The following is a 12,884-nucleotide window of genomic DNA, read 5'->3' as shown; positions in this document are numbered from 1 at the left end:
GAGTTCTTCTTTTCTATGCATATCCCTTTAATTTATTTTGTCTGATTGCTCTGGCTAGAATTTCAAGGACTATGTTGAATAGAAGTAGTGAAAGAGGGCATCCCTGTCTTGTTCCAGTTTTTAGAGAGAATGCTTCCAATTTTTCTCCATTTAGAATGATTTTGGCTTTGGGTTTAGCATAGACAGCTTTTACAATGTTGATGTATGTCCTACTATTCCTAGTTTTTCTAGTGTTTTGAACATGAAGGGGTACTGTATTTTATTGAATGCTTTTTCAGCATCTATTGAGATAATCATATGATTTTTGTCTTTAAATCTATTGATGTGATGTATTACATTTATTGATTTCTGTATGTTGAACCAACCTTGCATTCCTGGGATGAACCCCACTTGATTGTGGTGCATTAGCTTTTGAATATATTTTTATATGCAATTTGCCAGGATTTTATTGAGAATTTTTGTGTCTATGTGCATCAGGGATATTGGTCTGAAGTTTTATTGCCTTTTTGTCTTTGACTGGTTTTGGTATCAGGGTGATGCTAGCCTCATATAATGAGTTTGGAAGGGTTCCCTCCTTTTCTATTTCATGGAATAATTTGAGGAGTATTGGTTCTTTTTTGAAGGTCTTGTAGAACTTGGCTAAAAATCTGTATGGTTCTGGGTTTTACTTTGTTAGTAGGCTTTTGATGTCGTCTTCTATTTCCTTGCTTGAAATTGATCTCTTTAAATTGTGTATGTCCTCCTGATTTGGTTTGGTAGATCTTATGTTTCTAGAAATTTGTTGGTGTCATTGAGATTTTCTATTTTATTGGAGTATAAATTTTCAAAATAGTGTTTAATGATCTTCTGTATTTCAATAGTGTCTGTGATGATAATTTCTTTTTTATCATTAATTTTATTGCGTTTTCTCTCTCCTTCTCTTCATTAGTTGGCCAAGGACTTATCAGTTTTATTTATTTTTTGAAGAACCAACTTTTCTTTTTGTCAATTTTTGAATTGATTCTTATGTTTCAATTTCATTGATTTCAACACTGATTTTAATTATTTCCTGTCTTCTGCTACTTTTTGGTTTTGATTTGTTCTTTTTTCTAAGGCTTTGAGATGTAATGTTAGGTCATTGTTGACTTTTTACTCTTTTAATTAATGAGCTCAATGCAATGAACTTTCTTTTTAACACTGCCTTCATAGTGTCCCAGAGATTTTAATATGTTGTATCAGTGTTCTCATTTATCTCAAATAAATTTTTTATCTCCTTCCTGATATCTTCTGCTATCCATTGCTCATTGAATATCATATTATTTAGTCTCCAGGTTTTGGAGTAGCTTCTATTTTTTTATTTTATCATCAATTTCTAATTTCATTACATTATGATCTGGTAGAATAAAGGGTAGTATCTCTATTTTTTAAATATTTGCTGAGATAATGCCTTATGGCATAATATATGGTCTATTTTAGAGAAGGATCCATGTGCTGCTGAGAAGAAGGTATATTTGCTCGATGATGGATGAAATACTCTATATGTGTCTGTTAAGTCTAAAGCATTGATTGTATTATTGAGTTCTATAGTTCTTTGTTTAGTTTTTGTTTGGAAGACCTATCCAGTGGTGAGAGAGGTATTTTAAAGTCACCCATTATTATTGTGTTGTAATCTACTTGCTTCTTGAAATTCAGAAGGGTTTGTTTGATATACATAGAGTCTCCATTGCTTGGGGCATAGATATTTATGATTATTATGTCTTGTTGATGTATGGTTCCCTTAAGCAGTATGAAATGTCCTTTAAAATATATATATATATGCAATATCTTTATTTATTTTTATGTGGTGCTGTACATCAAACCCAGTGCTTCACATACACAAGTGAGGCGGTCTACCACTGAGCTACAGCCCCAACCCTGAAATGTTCTTCTTTATCTCTTCTAACTTTGGTTTGAAGTCCACTTTATCTGATATTAGGATGGAAACCCCTGCTTGTTTACATGGCTCATGTGAGTGATATATTTTTTTCCCATCCGTTTATCTTCAGTCTGTGGATGTCTTTTCCTATGGGTCTCTTAAAGACAGCATATTGTTGGATCTTTTTTTTTTAATCCAATCTGCCAGGCTATATCTTTTAATTGATGAGTTTAGGCCATTAACATTCAGGGTTATTATGGAGACATGGTTTATATTCCTGGTCATTTGGTTTTTAATTTGAGTTGGTTTCTCCTTTGATTAGATTTTTCTTTAGTGTAGTTCCTCCATTTGCTGATTTTTCATTATTGTTTTCATTTCTTCCTCATGGAATATTTTGCTGAGAATATTCTGTAGTGTAGGCTTTCTTGTTCTAATTTTTTTAAAGTTTTTGTTTATCATGGAAGGTTTTTATTTTGTCATCAAACCTGAAGCTTCATTTCGTTGGCTATAAGATTCTTGGTTGGCATCATTTTCTTTTAAGAGTTTGGTGTATGTTCTTCCAGGATCTCCTAGCTTTGATGGTCTGGGTTGAGAAATCTGCTGAGATTCGAACTCATTTCCCCCTATATGTAATCTGAAACTTTTATCTTGCAGCTTTTAAAATTCTATCCCTATTATGTATGCTAGGCATTTTCATTATAGTGTGCCTTAGTGCATATCTGTTGTGATTTTGTACATTTGGTAAACTGTAAGCCTCTTATATTTGATTTGCTAATTCATTCTTTATGTTTCAGAAATTTTCTGATATTATTTCATTGAAGAGATTGTGCATTCCTTTGGTTTGTATCTCTGTGCCTTCCTATATCCTGATAACTCTTAGATTTGTTATTTTCATGTTGTTCCATAATTTCTGGAGGTTCTGTTCATGGTTTATCACCATTTGCACCATCTTGTGTGGCCAACTTTATTTTCAAGATGATATATTTAGTCTTCATTGCTTAAGAGTCTTTCTTCCAAGTGCTAGTCTGTTGTAGATGCTTTCTATTGAATTTTTTATTTGATTTATTGCTTCCTTCATTTCAAGGATTTCTGGGTTTTTTTTCCAGAGTTTCTCTCTCTCTCTTTTTTCTTCTTTCTTTCTTTCTTTCTTTCTTTCTTTCTTTCTTTCTTTCTTTCTTTCTTTCTTTCTTTCGGTGCTGGAGATTGAACCCAGGGCCTTGTGCATGCAAGGCAAGCACTCTACCAATTGGGCCATATCCCTAGCCCCCTCTAGCTCTCTCTTGAAGTTATCTTTTGCTACCTGTATTTGCTATCTTTTCTCTTTGTTGGAGTGATCAATTTTTGCCTGTATTTGCTCTCTTAATTCATTCTTTGCTTTGTAGACCATTTTAATTATGTAAATTCTGAACTCCTTCTCTGACATTTCAGCTATTGTGCTGTCAATGGAATCTATTATTGTATCAGCATGATTTGTTTCAGGCACTTTCTTGTTTCTTCATATTGTCTGTATGTCTTCCTCTCTAGCAGTGTGAATTCAAGGTATTACAGTTTCTACTTTATAATCTTGTAGCATCCCTGCAGGAACCTGGGTGATGATCTTGTAGGCCCTGGCTGTTGTCACAAGATGGAAGCTGGTGGGGAAAACCACCACATGCTTTGGTAGATGGGACAAATCTCCCACTATGTGGCGGGCCAGGGTCGTGGTCACCTGCTCCTACTCCTTCTGCACAGGCGACACAGAGGGGTCACGGTTGTCTGCTCCCATGTGTCATGTTTTAAAAATGAATTTGCAGCTTGCTTAGGATGATCCATCTTTACTTATGTTCCCTGCTCAGCTATGAATGCTGTTTTTTTTTTTTGTAGATGGACATAATACCTTTATTTTGTTTATTTAGTTTGTTTATGTGGTGCAGGGATCGATCCCAGCACCTCACGCATGCTAGGCAAGTGTTCTGACACTAAGATACAGCCCCAGCCCCCTATGAATGCTTTTCATAAAAGAAAATTGGCTTGGGCTTCTTGTGGCTAAGGTAGGTTGGAGATCTGTTGGCAACATAACTTAGAAGTCCACATCTTAACACAAAGCAGTGTTGTCCAGGTATTTCTAAATTTCACATTTAGCAGAAAATAGATACCGTTTCATATATCCAGTAGGAGTTCAATAAAGGAATTGCTGTACATGTTTTCCTTTTCCTGGAGAAAATGGCAGGATGGCCTGATTCTCACAACCAGTCTCCACTTCACAGTCTTGGGGTCACTTGGCAGTGCTCCCTCCACACACAAGCTCTCCTACTCTTCAGCTAGGGAAAAAAGAACAGCATTTAAGAAATTTTTAAATTTTTGTTCTAATTAGTTTTACATGATAATAGAATGCATTTTGACATATTGTATACAAATGGAGCACTAGTTATTCCTCTGGCTGTACATGGAGCAGAGTCACACTGGTAGTGTAATCATACATGTATATAGGGTAATAATGTCTGCCTCATTCTACCCTCCTTCCCATCTCCACAGCCCCACCTCTCCCTCACTATCCTCTGCAAAATCCAAAGTTCCTTCATTCCTTTCTTTCATACCCCCCCCACTATGGGTCAGCATCCACTTATCTGAGAAAACATTCAGCCTTTGTTTTTTGGGGATTGGCTTATTTCACTTAGCATGATATTCTCTAGTTCCATCCATTTACCTACAAATGCCATAATTTCATTCTTCTTTAAGGCTGAGTAATATTCCATTGTGCATAAGTACCACAGTTTCTTTATCCATTCATCTATTGACAGGCATCTAGGTTGGTTTCATAGTTTAGCTATTGCAAATTGATGTGGCTGCACCATTGTAGTATACTGATTTTAAGTCCTTTGGGTATATACTAAGGAGTGGGATAACTGGGTCAAATGGTGGTTCCATTCAAAGTTTCCTGAGGAATCTCCATACTGCTTTTCATAGTGGTTGCACCAATTTGCAGTCCAGCAATGTATGAGAGTACTTTTTTCCCAACATCCTTGCCAACACTTATTTTTGCTTATATTCTTAATAATTGCCATTCCGACTGGGGTGAGATGAAATCTTAGTTTTGATTTGCATTTCTGTTATAGCTGGAGATGATGAACATTTTTTCAAATGTTTTTTTAAATACATAATTTTATTCACATCTTAAGTGTGAATAACTGTGGTTGCAAGAGTGTTTTTTTTCAGACAAGTCTTAAAATGTAAAAGATTACTGAATTGACAATTTCAGGTGGATTTTTCACAGGCAGTTTCTCACAGCAGAATTAATTGAAGCACATTGGGCAATGGTCACTACAACCACATATCACTTTCAATATAGACCTGAAGAATGTATTTTCTTTTGTAAATATTCTCTTCCATTTCCAGATGGCACCCAGACCCGGCTCAGCAAAACCAGCAAGCGACTTGGAGATTTCCAGCAACAGAGGACATGGATTCCTTGCTTTTCATAACAACCAAACTCTCCTGTCTGCTCCAAAGACTCCTCTCCTGTTCTCTTCTTCCTGGCATGTGTGAAGCACAGGGTTTGATTCTCAGCACTGCATTGACAACATGATAAAAATATTTAGTTATTTTCCTGTCTTACATTATTTCTTAGCACCTTTATTATGAACCTCTCGGGCTGCCAGTGTGAGATCTAGGCGAGACTTCACTCCTCTCCACACTCCTCTGCCCTCACCACAGCACCCGCAGACTGGTCTGGAACCAGCTTGGCCCACTCCCCTTCCTCATATGTTTGTTGATCAGTTGTATTTCTTTTTCTGTGAAGTATCTGTTCAGTTCCTTAGCTCATTTATTGATTGGGTTATTTGTTTTTTCAGTGTTAAGTTTTTTGAGTTTTTATATATCTGGGAGATTAGTGCTCTATCTGAGGTGCATGTGGCAAAGATTTTTTTTCCCAGTCTCTCTTCAGACTTTTCACATCATTGATTGTTTCCTTTGCTGAGAAGAAGCTTTTTAGTTTGAATCCATCCCATTTATTGATTCTTAATTTTACTTCTTGCACTTTAAGAGTCTTGTTAAGGTAGTCAGGTCTGAAGCCTACATGGTGAAGACTTGGGCCTATTTTTTCTTCTATTAGGCGCAGGGTATATGATTTGATTTTTTTAATATTTATTATTTTTTAGTTGTAGTTGGACACAATATCTTTATTTTATTTTATTTATGTGGTGCTGAGGATTGAACCCAGGGCTCACATGTGCTAGGTAAGTGCTCTACCGCTGAGCCAGCCCCCCTGAGTTGATTTTTGTGCAGGGTGAGAGATATTCAATTTCATTTTGATACATATGGATTTCCAGTTTTGCCAGCACCATTTATTGAAGAGGCTATCAAAAAGTAAGAACATTAATCCTTCAACCATCCTGAGACTTGAGCTCTCCAGTATGTGATTCATGCTTCGTTTCATTTCACCCCAGATGCTCAAGCCCCATTTTCCAGTGCTGCAAATGACTTCATGATGCTCTTGCAAGTCACCTGAATCACACCTGTGTTGATGGGGCCTGTCTCAGACTTTGCTTCAACTCACCAAGGGCCTGTGTTGAGAGCCACAGCCGAGTTGGGATGGTGCCTGGCATTTTGCCAGAAGGAGTAGTTGAGAGGTGATGCCAGCGAACCATTAAGATGATGATAATTAAGTTAAGCTGTGTATAATTGCTGTGACTGGATGATGCTGGATTGAAACAGGCTGTGTATTCAGTTGTATATAGACCCCTGCTGTCCGGCAATAGGGAGGCTCCTGCTGCCTCAGGCGCCCGCTACTTTTGAGTTCTCCCGGAGTTCCTGTTGAGTTCTCATAGAGCCCCGTTGAGGGCTGGGAGAGTTCCTGAGGAGTGTGCGGTGGAGTGCCGGTGAGAGTTCAGGCAATAAAGTAGTTCCTGTTTGAACCTACAAGTGCCTCGTGGTGGCTCAGTTATTTGTGTCCAGCCAGACTGCAGCAGGCCTGTCTCTAAATCAAATATTAAAAAAGGGCTCTTGCTTAGTGGTTAAGCACCAGTAAAGTATAAACAAAGGATATTGCTCAGTAGTAAGCACCCTTCAATTCCTTGGGTTCCAAAAAAAAAAAATATATCTATCTATCTATCTATCTATCTATATATCTATCTATATCTATATCTATCTATCTATCTATTCTATCTATCTATATCTATCTATCTATCTATCTATCTATCTATCTATCTATCTATATCAGACTGAGGTGGTGCTGACTCATCAGCATTGATTCAGCCTGTGTCCCAGAGCTCTCCGGAGTGTCCTTTGAAATCTAGGTCTGCTTGCCTCACTAAATATCATCCCGTTCATCTCAAAATTGTCAATCATGTCTTTGATTTCTGTGATGATATTCAGCTTTATATTTTAAAGTTTGTGGCTAATCATTATCTGTGCTCTAAGGGTTTACTACAACTAGCTCTTATTTCTTTGGTATCAGTCACATTGCCTTGGCTCATATATCTTATTATTCCTATTTATTCCTATTGAGACTTGATATTAAATAAGAACAAGTCCAGAGGGGTAATTTGGAGTCTGTGATGATGTTATTCTCACAGATGATGATGTTAAATCAGAGATGATTTATTTTAGACCATTCTAGGCTGGCTCTAAATTTCTATGATAACCAGCCTATTTTTAGTTCATCTCAGGATCCAAAACTTGGAGGGTCCAACAAAAGTGACCTTTCTCAGCAGGCCACTATGCCTGGTCTTTGTTCTCCCTTTCTTAACCATCTGCCAAAAACTCTGTTCGACTTCTCAGCTTTTCTGCTCCTTTACTTGAATTGGGCAGTGACCCATGGAAATAGGTAGCCCAGATTTCCTTCCTTGGGATTTTGGCCTCATACTTTTCTTGAGAGCCATTCAGTCTTTGACATATGTTCTAGGTGGTTGGGTTGTGTGCCATTGCTTGGCCTGTCTCTACCAGTAGTGAAGCACGAACAGCAAACAGTCTTTGATATGAGAGGTAAGACTGTTGTTAGAACAGCAGCTATTGTGAAAGAGATTATGCCTTTCTTTTAAGCATATTTAAAAGAGTATGTTTATTTAATTTAATTTATTTTTTGGTACTGGGGATTGAACTCAAGGGCACTCAACCATTGAGCCACATCCCCAGCCCTATTTTGTATTTTATTTTGAGACAGGGTCTCAGTGAGTTGCCTAGCGCTTTGCTTTTGCTGAGGCTGGCTTTGAATTCGCTATCCTCCTGTCTCAGCCTCCCAAGCTGCTGGGATTACAGGCGTGTACCCCCGTGCCCTGCTCAAAAGAGCATGTTTATAAAATTTCATTCATGCAGACATTTATTCAACCAATAGTTATTAGGCTCCACATTATTCAATAATTTAGATTTATGGGTTCTGGAAGGATTACATGTGGTAACATTTAAGCTAAGAGTTTAAGATAAAGTCAAATTCAGCCAGATGCACACAAAGGGAATGCACATTCCAGATGGAAGGGAAGGAATGAAGACGTTGAGATGCAAAAGGTCAAGACAATTAGAAGACTTCACTCACACAGCCAAGAGACAGAGTCCTCACAGCCAGCATTGGACTTGCTACCTTGCGTGGGCATCTTTCCTTTTCAGATGCAACATGTGATCCTTTATTCTGCACAAACACAATACATCCTATGTGCACAACATATGACACCTGGTCAGCCTCATTGCTCTATCTGCTCCTTGTGGGGAGTGGATAAGGTTACTATAGCATGAGACTGTCCCTACCAATATCCTGTGTCAGCTCTAGGAGGAGCTGTGGGGGTTTGACGCCCCCTATTGGAACTACACTTGCTGTCTCTTCTCTGTGTGAGTGAAGTCTTCTACTTGTCTTCATGTTTTCCTGGTGATTCCAATACTGAGATGTAGTGAGTGGAGATACTCAGGTTTCTACCACCAGGAGGTGAGAGGCCACAGATGCCATCTCTATGACTTTAATTCTATGTTTTTGCACTTACATTGAGCTATCATTTACATAGAGTAAGATGCACAATTTTCACTTCAATAAATTCTAAATATTCATTCATCCGTTTAACCAACATCCATCCAAGACAGAGAATCTTTCTGAAAAAATCTCAAAAGACTCCCTCTGTTCCCTTTCAGGCTCTACTTCCCTAAAAGTAACCTCTACTCAGCCTACAACATCTTCACTTGGCTTTGCCTGTTTTTTGAACTTTGTTTCACTGGAATCACACAATATGATTCTGGCATTTTGGTCTTAGATTTTTTCTGTAAGATTTATTCATATTGTGTATAGCAATTGTACAAAAGATTGCTATTCTGCATGGGCTTCTGGAGCTAGCAGGCTGCACATGCACTAAAGGGCTCTATGTAAGAACAAATCCTCCTCATACTGCATCATATTTGTAAGGTAGTATGAGAACCTTGGATACTCTAGCTTCTCAAGTAAGAATGAATATGTCAATCATTTCCTGGCTTGGAACAGTATCCGTGGTTCTGCAAACTGAGGGCCAACATCTGCACACTGAGGACCAAAGGTCTAGATGCTATTAGCAAAATGGAAATCAAACAAGCCATAAGAACCATCCAGATATGTCCCTTGTTAGCTACAATTCATACTAATTTTTTATAGTAGCACATTTGCACTCTCACCAGTTTAAGTACAGCATTTACTTTACATCCTGTCACTACTTGGTAATGTCAGTCCTTTAAATTCTGGTTTTAATTTGTAGCTACCCAATGATTAATGATGTTAAGTTCATTTTTATGTTTAATGCCCAGTTGAATGTTTTTAAAACTTCTTTACACTTCAGATTCACAGCAAAATTGTGCTTAAGGTCTGGGGCATTGCCATATCCCTCCCACTTCTGCTCCTGCACAGCCAACCCCATTACCAACACCCTCCACTGTGGTACATTCTTACAGCTAATGAGCCTGCACTGACATATCACTACTGTCCAGAGCCCCAGTTCATATCAAAGTTCACTGTTGGTATTGGACATTCAATGGGTCTGGACAATTATGCAGTGACATGTATTTACCACACACGCCCCACCTATTTATCTGTCTCTTCCCTCTCCCCTCTTGCCAACCACTCATTATTCCTGTTTTTCCTTTCCTTTTCCTTTTGTTTGAATCAGACAGTATGCAGTCTTTTCCTTGACTTTTTTTTCACTTGGCGCTGTGCATCTATTTTTGTAGCTTAATAGCTCATTTCTTTATAGCACTGAATAATTAATATTCCATTATCTGAATATACCATTTATTCTTTCACCTTTATGAAAATAAAAAGAATTCTGAGCTAAGATTTACATTTGGGAGTCTAAAACATGTCACTGATAAGGTAAAAAATGTGTGACAATTGTAAAGCATAAAATTATTTGTCATGATATTTAAATGCACACAAATATATGATCAAATCCATTCTGTACAATGCATAAGTACATGGTTAGGGCTGCAAAAGCATCCAGTTTTGGGTCAAGGAAGAGATATAGCTGAAATGAAAAAAAAATTTAAAAAGGCAAAACCAATGTCAAGGGATTCAGCATACCTCAACCCACAAGGGAGCCTCCACTATGGTAAGGTCCAACATATGGGACTGACCCACCTGAGGAAATGTTTTATTCCTCATAAAGCATCCTCAAGGGAATGGACAGAAGGACAAATGTCACCTGAAAACTACCCTAGGCATGCTCTGTTGGCAAAATTACAGCCATCTTCCTTTCCTCACCCCCACTTTATGAATGCTGTTCTTTTTCTCAAGAAATAGAAACTTGACCGAGATAAAAACTTACTGGTCTCTCCTTGAGAGAGAAAAGATATGCCCATGTCTGTTCCCAATGAACAGAAACTTGCTGCAAATTCAGGTGATGCTTGCTATGCCAGTCACAAGGGCTAAGCCCGCCCCTAATGCGCGGCCATGATTCTAGACTATAAAACGTAATGCTCAAGGGGGAGATGTTGTTGCTCTCCCTGTCCTGCCGCTGTCCCTCTTTCTGCAGAGCAACTTTTCAGGGGCCTAATAATAAATCTGCTTACGCCCCTGTCCTTGGAATGTGGCTGTGTGATCAGTCCTGCACCTGTTTTCTTTCATGCCCCAGTTGTCTGCTAACATGCCTGAGCTTCCAGAAAGGCACTGTAAGAAAATAACTTCCCTTCCTTCCTCCCTTATTCTCTGGACAATATGAGTATGGAAGACAATCTCATAAACCACCTCTGCTTTGTCCGAATGGGAGCTGGCAATGGTTTGTCTAGAATCAAATAATCGAATATTCTGGAGACTAAGAATTTTAGTTTACAAAAAAGTGTTAAAATCTGTTAGCTTTCAAGTTTAGAACGAACATACCTAAATTCTTACCTTTAGGGTCAGAAGTAGGTATATTCCAGGAGGATACTATTCTTCATAAAAAGGCAGTGGTTCAAAGGAGTTAAGTCATTTATGCTTATATGTGCTGCAGTGGCACACTAGTAACAGCAATATCTGACACTTGCTAGTACTTACAAAGCACCAGGTAGCAGTTTAAGACTGCATTGTCCAATTTAGTAGCTACTCCTTATATGCAGCTATAAAGTAATCACATTCAAGGAGTCTAAAACTTCCTAAAAAATAAAACTAAAGAACTATTTGAAATTTATGGCATTTATCATATTTAAGATACTATAGACAGGGGCTGGGGATGTGGCTCAAGCGGTAGCGCACTTGCCTGGCATGTGTGCGGCCTAGGTTCGATCCTCAGCACCACATACAAATAAAGATGTTGTGTCCGCCGAAAACTAAATATTAAAAAATTTTCTCTCTCATTAAAAAAAGAAAAGATACTATAGACAGGGCTGCAGTTGTAGCTCAGTGGTGGAATGCTTGCCTAGCATGTGTGAGGCACTGGGTTCAATCCTTAGCACCACATAAAATAAAGGCATTGTGTCCATCTATAACTAAAAATATTTAAAAAAAAAAGATACTATAGATGGAGTTAGATGCAGTGGCGCAGGCCGGTAATCCCAGTGGCTCAGGAGGCAAAGGCAGGAGGATGGCGAATTCAAAGCCAGCCTCAGCAACTTAGCAAAACTGACTCCAATAAAAAATAAAAAGGCCAGGGGATTTTACTCAATGGTTAAGCAATCCTGTGTTCAATCCCTGGTACCAAAAGAAATAGAGGTCTAACCTATTATTTTATTAATACTTGACAAACTAGACAACCGTATTAAAATGTGGTAACTGTTTATTGTGTTTGCTTCTCAATAAAATACTTGTAACACAGTCTTAAGTTATAAGTTAATTGTTCAGGATTAACAAGAAATTGAATTGTAAAACATTTAGCTTTGTTAAGAAATAATTTTTTTATTATTATACAGCATTTAAAGATAATAAAACTATTTTTAAGATTTCAAATTTGAGAAATCTATGGCAAGTTTTAAAAAGTGCATGAATCAAGGTACATTTTTAACATACACCCATTGCATGATCTGAATCTATGCAGATTTTTCACGCTATTCTTCCCCTACTAAAGATATAGAACCGTGGTTCTTACCAAGACGCAACTTTGCCCCCTAGTGGATATTGGTGTAATTCTGGTTGTCATGACATTTAGTGTATAGAGCCCAGAGATGCTGCTTAATGCCACAACAAAGAACTATCCAGAACAAATGTCCATAGTGCCTATAGTTTTCTTAACCCTATAATGTATGACTCAATTCCCAACAGAGAGTAAGAAATTTTCACTGTAAAAACTTTGCAAAGTTGTAAATACTTTTTAAAAGAAAATTTATTAAAAAAAATCATTACCAAAAGTTGACAGTTAAGTATCAAAACGATACTTTCAGAAAGGCTGAATCACAGAATCAACTTAGAATGACAGAAATTAGGATATACAGTTGGCCCTCCACATCTGTGTTACATATCCAAAGATTCAATCAACTGTAGATTAAAAATATTTGGGAAAAAAATCACATGTGTATTAAACGTTTCCTTGTCATTGAACAACTATTTATGTAGCATTTACATTATTAAATAATCCAGAGATTTTTAAAGTGTAAGGGACGA

This window comes from Urocitellus parryii, chromosome 9 (assembly GCF_045843805.1).
Source record: "Urocitellus parryii isolate mUroPar1 chromosome 9, mUroPar1.hap1, whole genome shotgun sequence".
Taxonomy (NCBI): domain Eukaryota; kingdom Metazoa; phylum Chordata; class Mammalia; order Rodentia; family Sciuridae; genus Urocitellus; species Urocitellus parryii.
Note: the sequence above shows the minus strand (reverse complement) of the source record.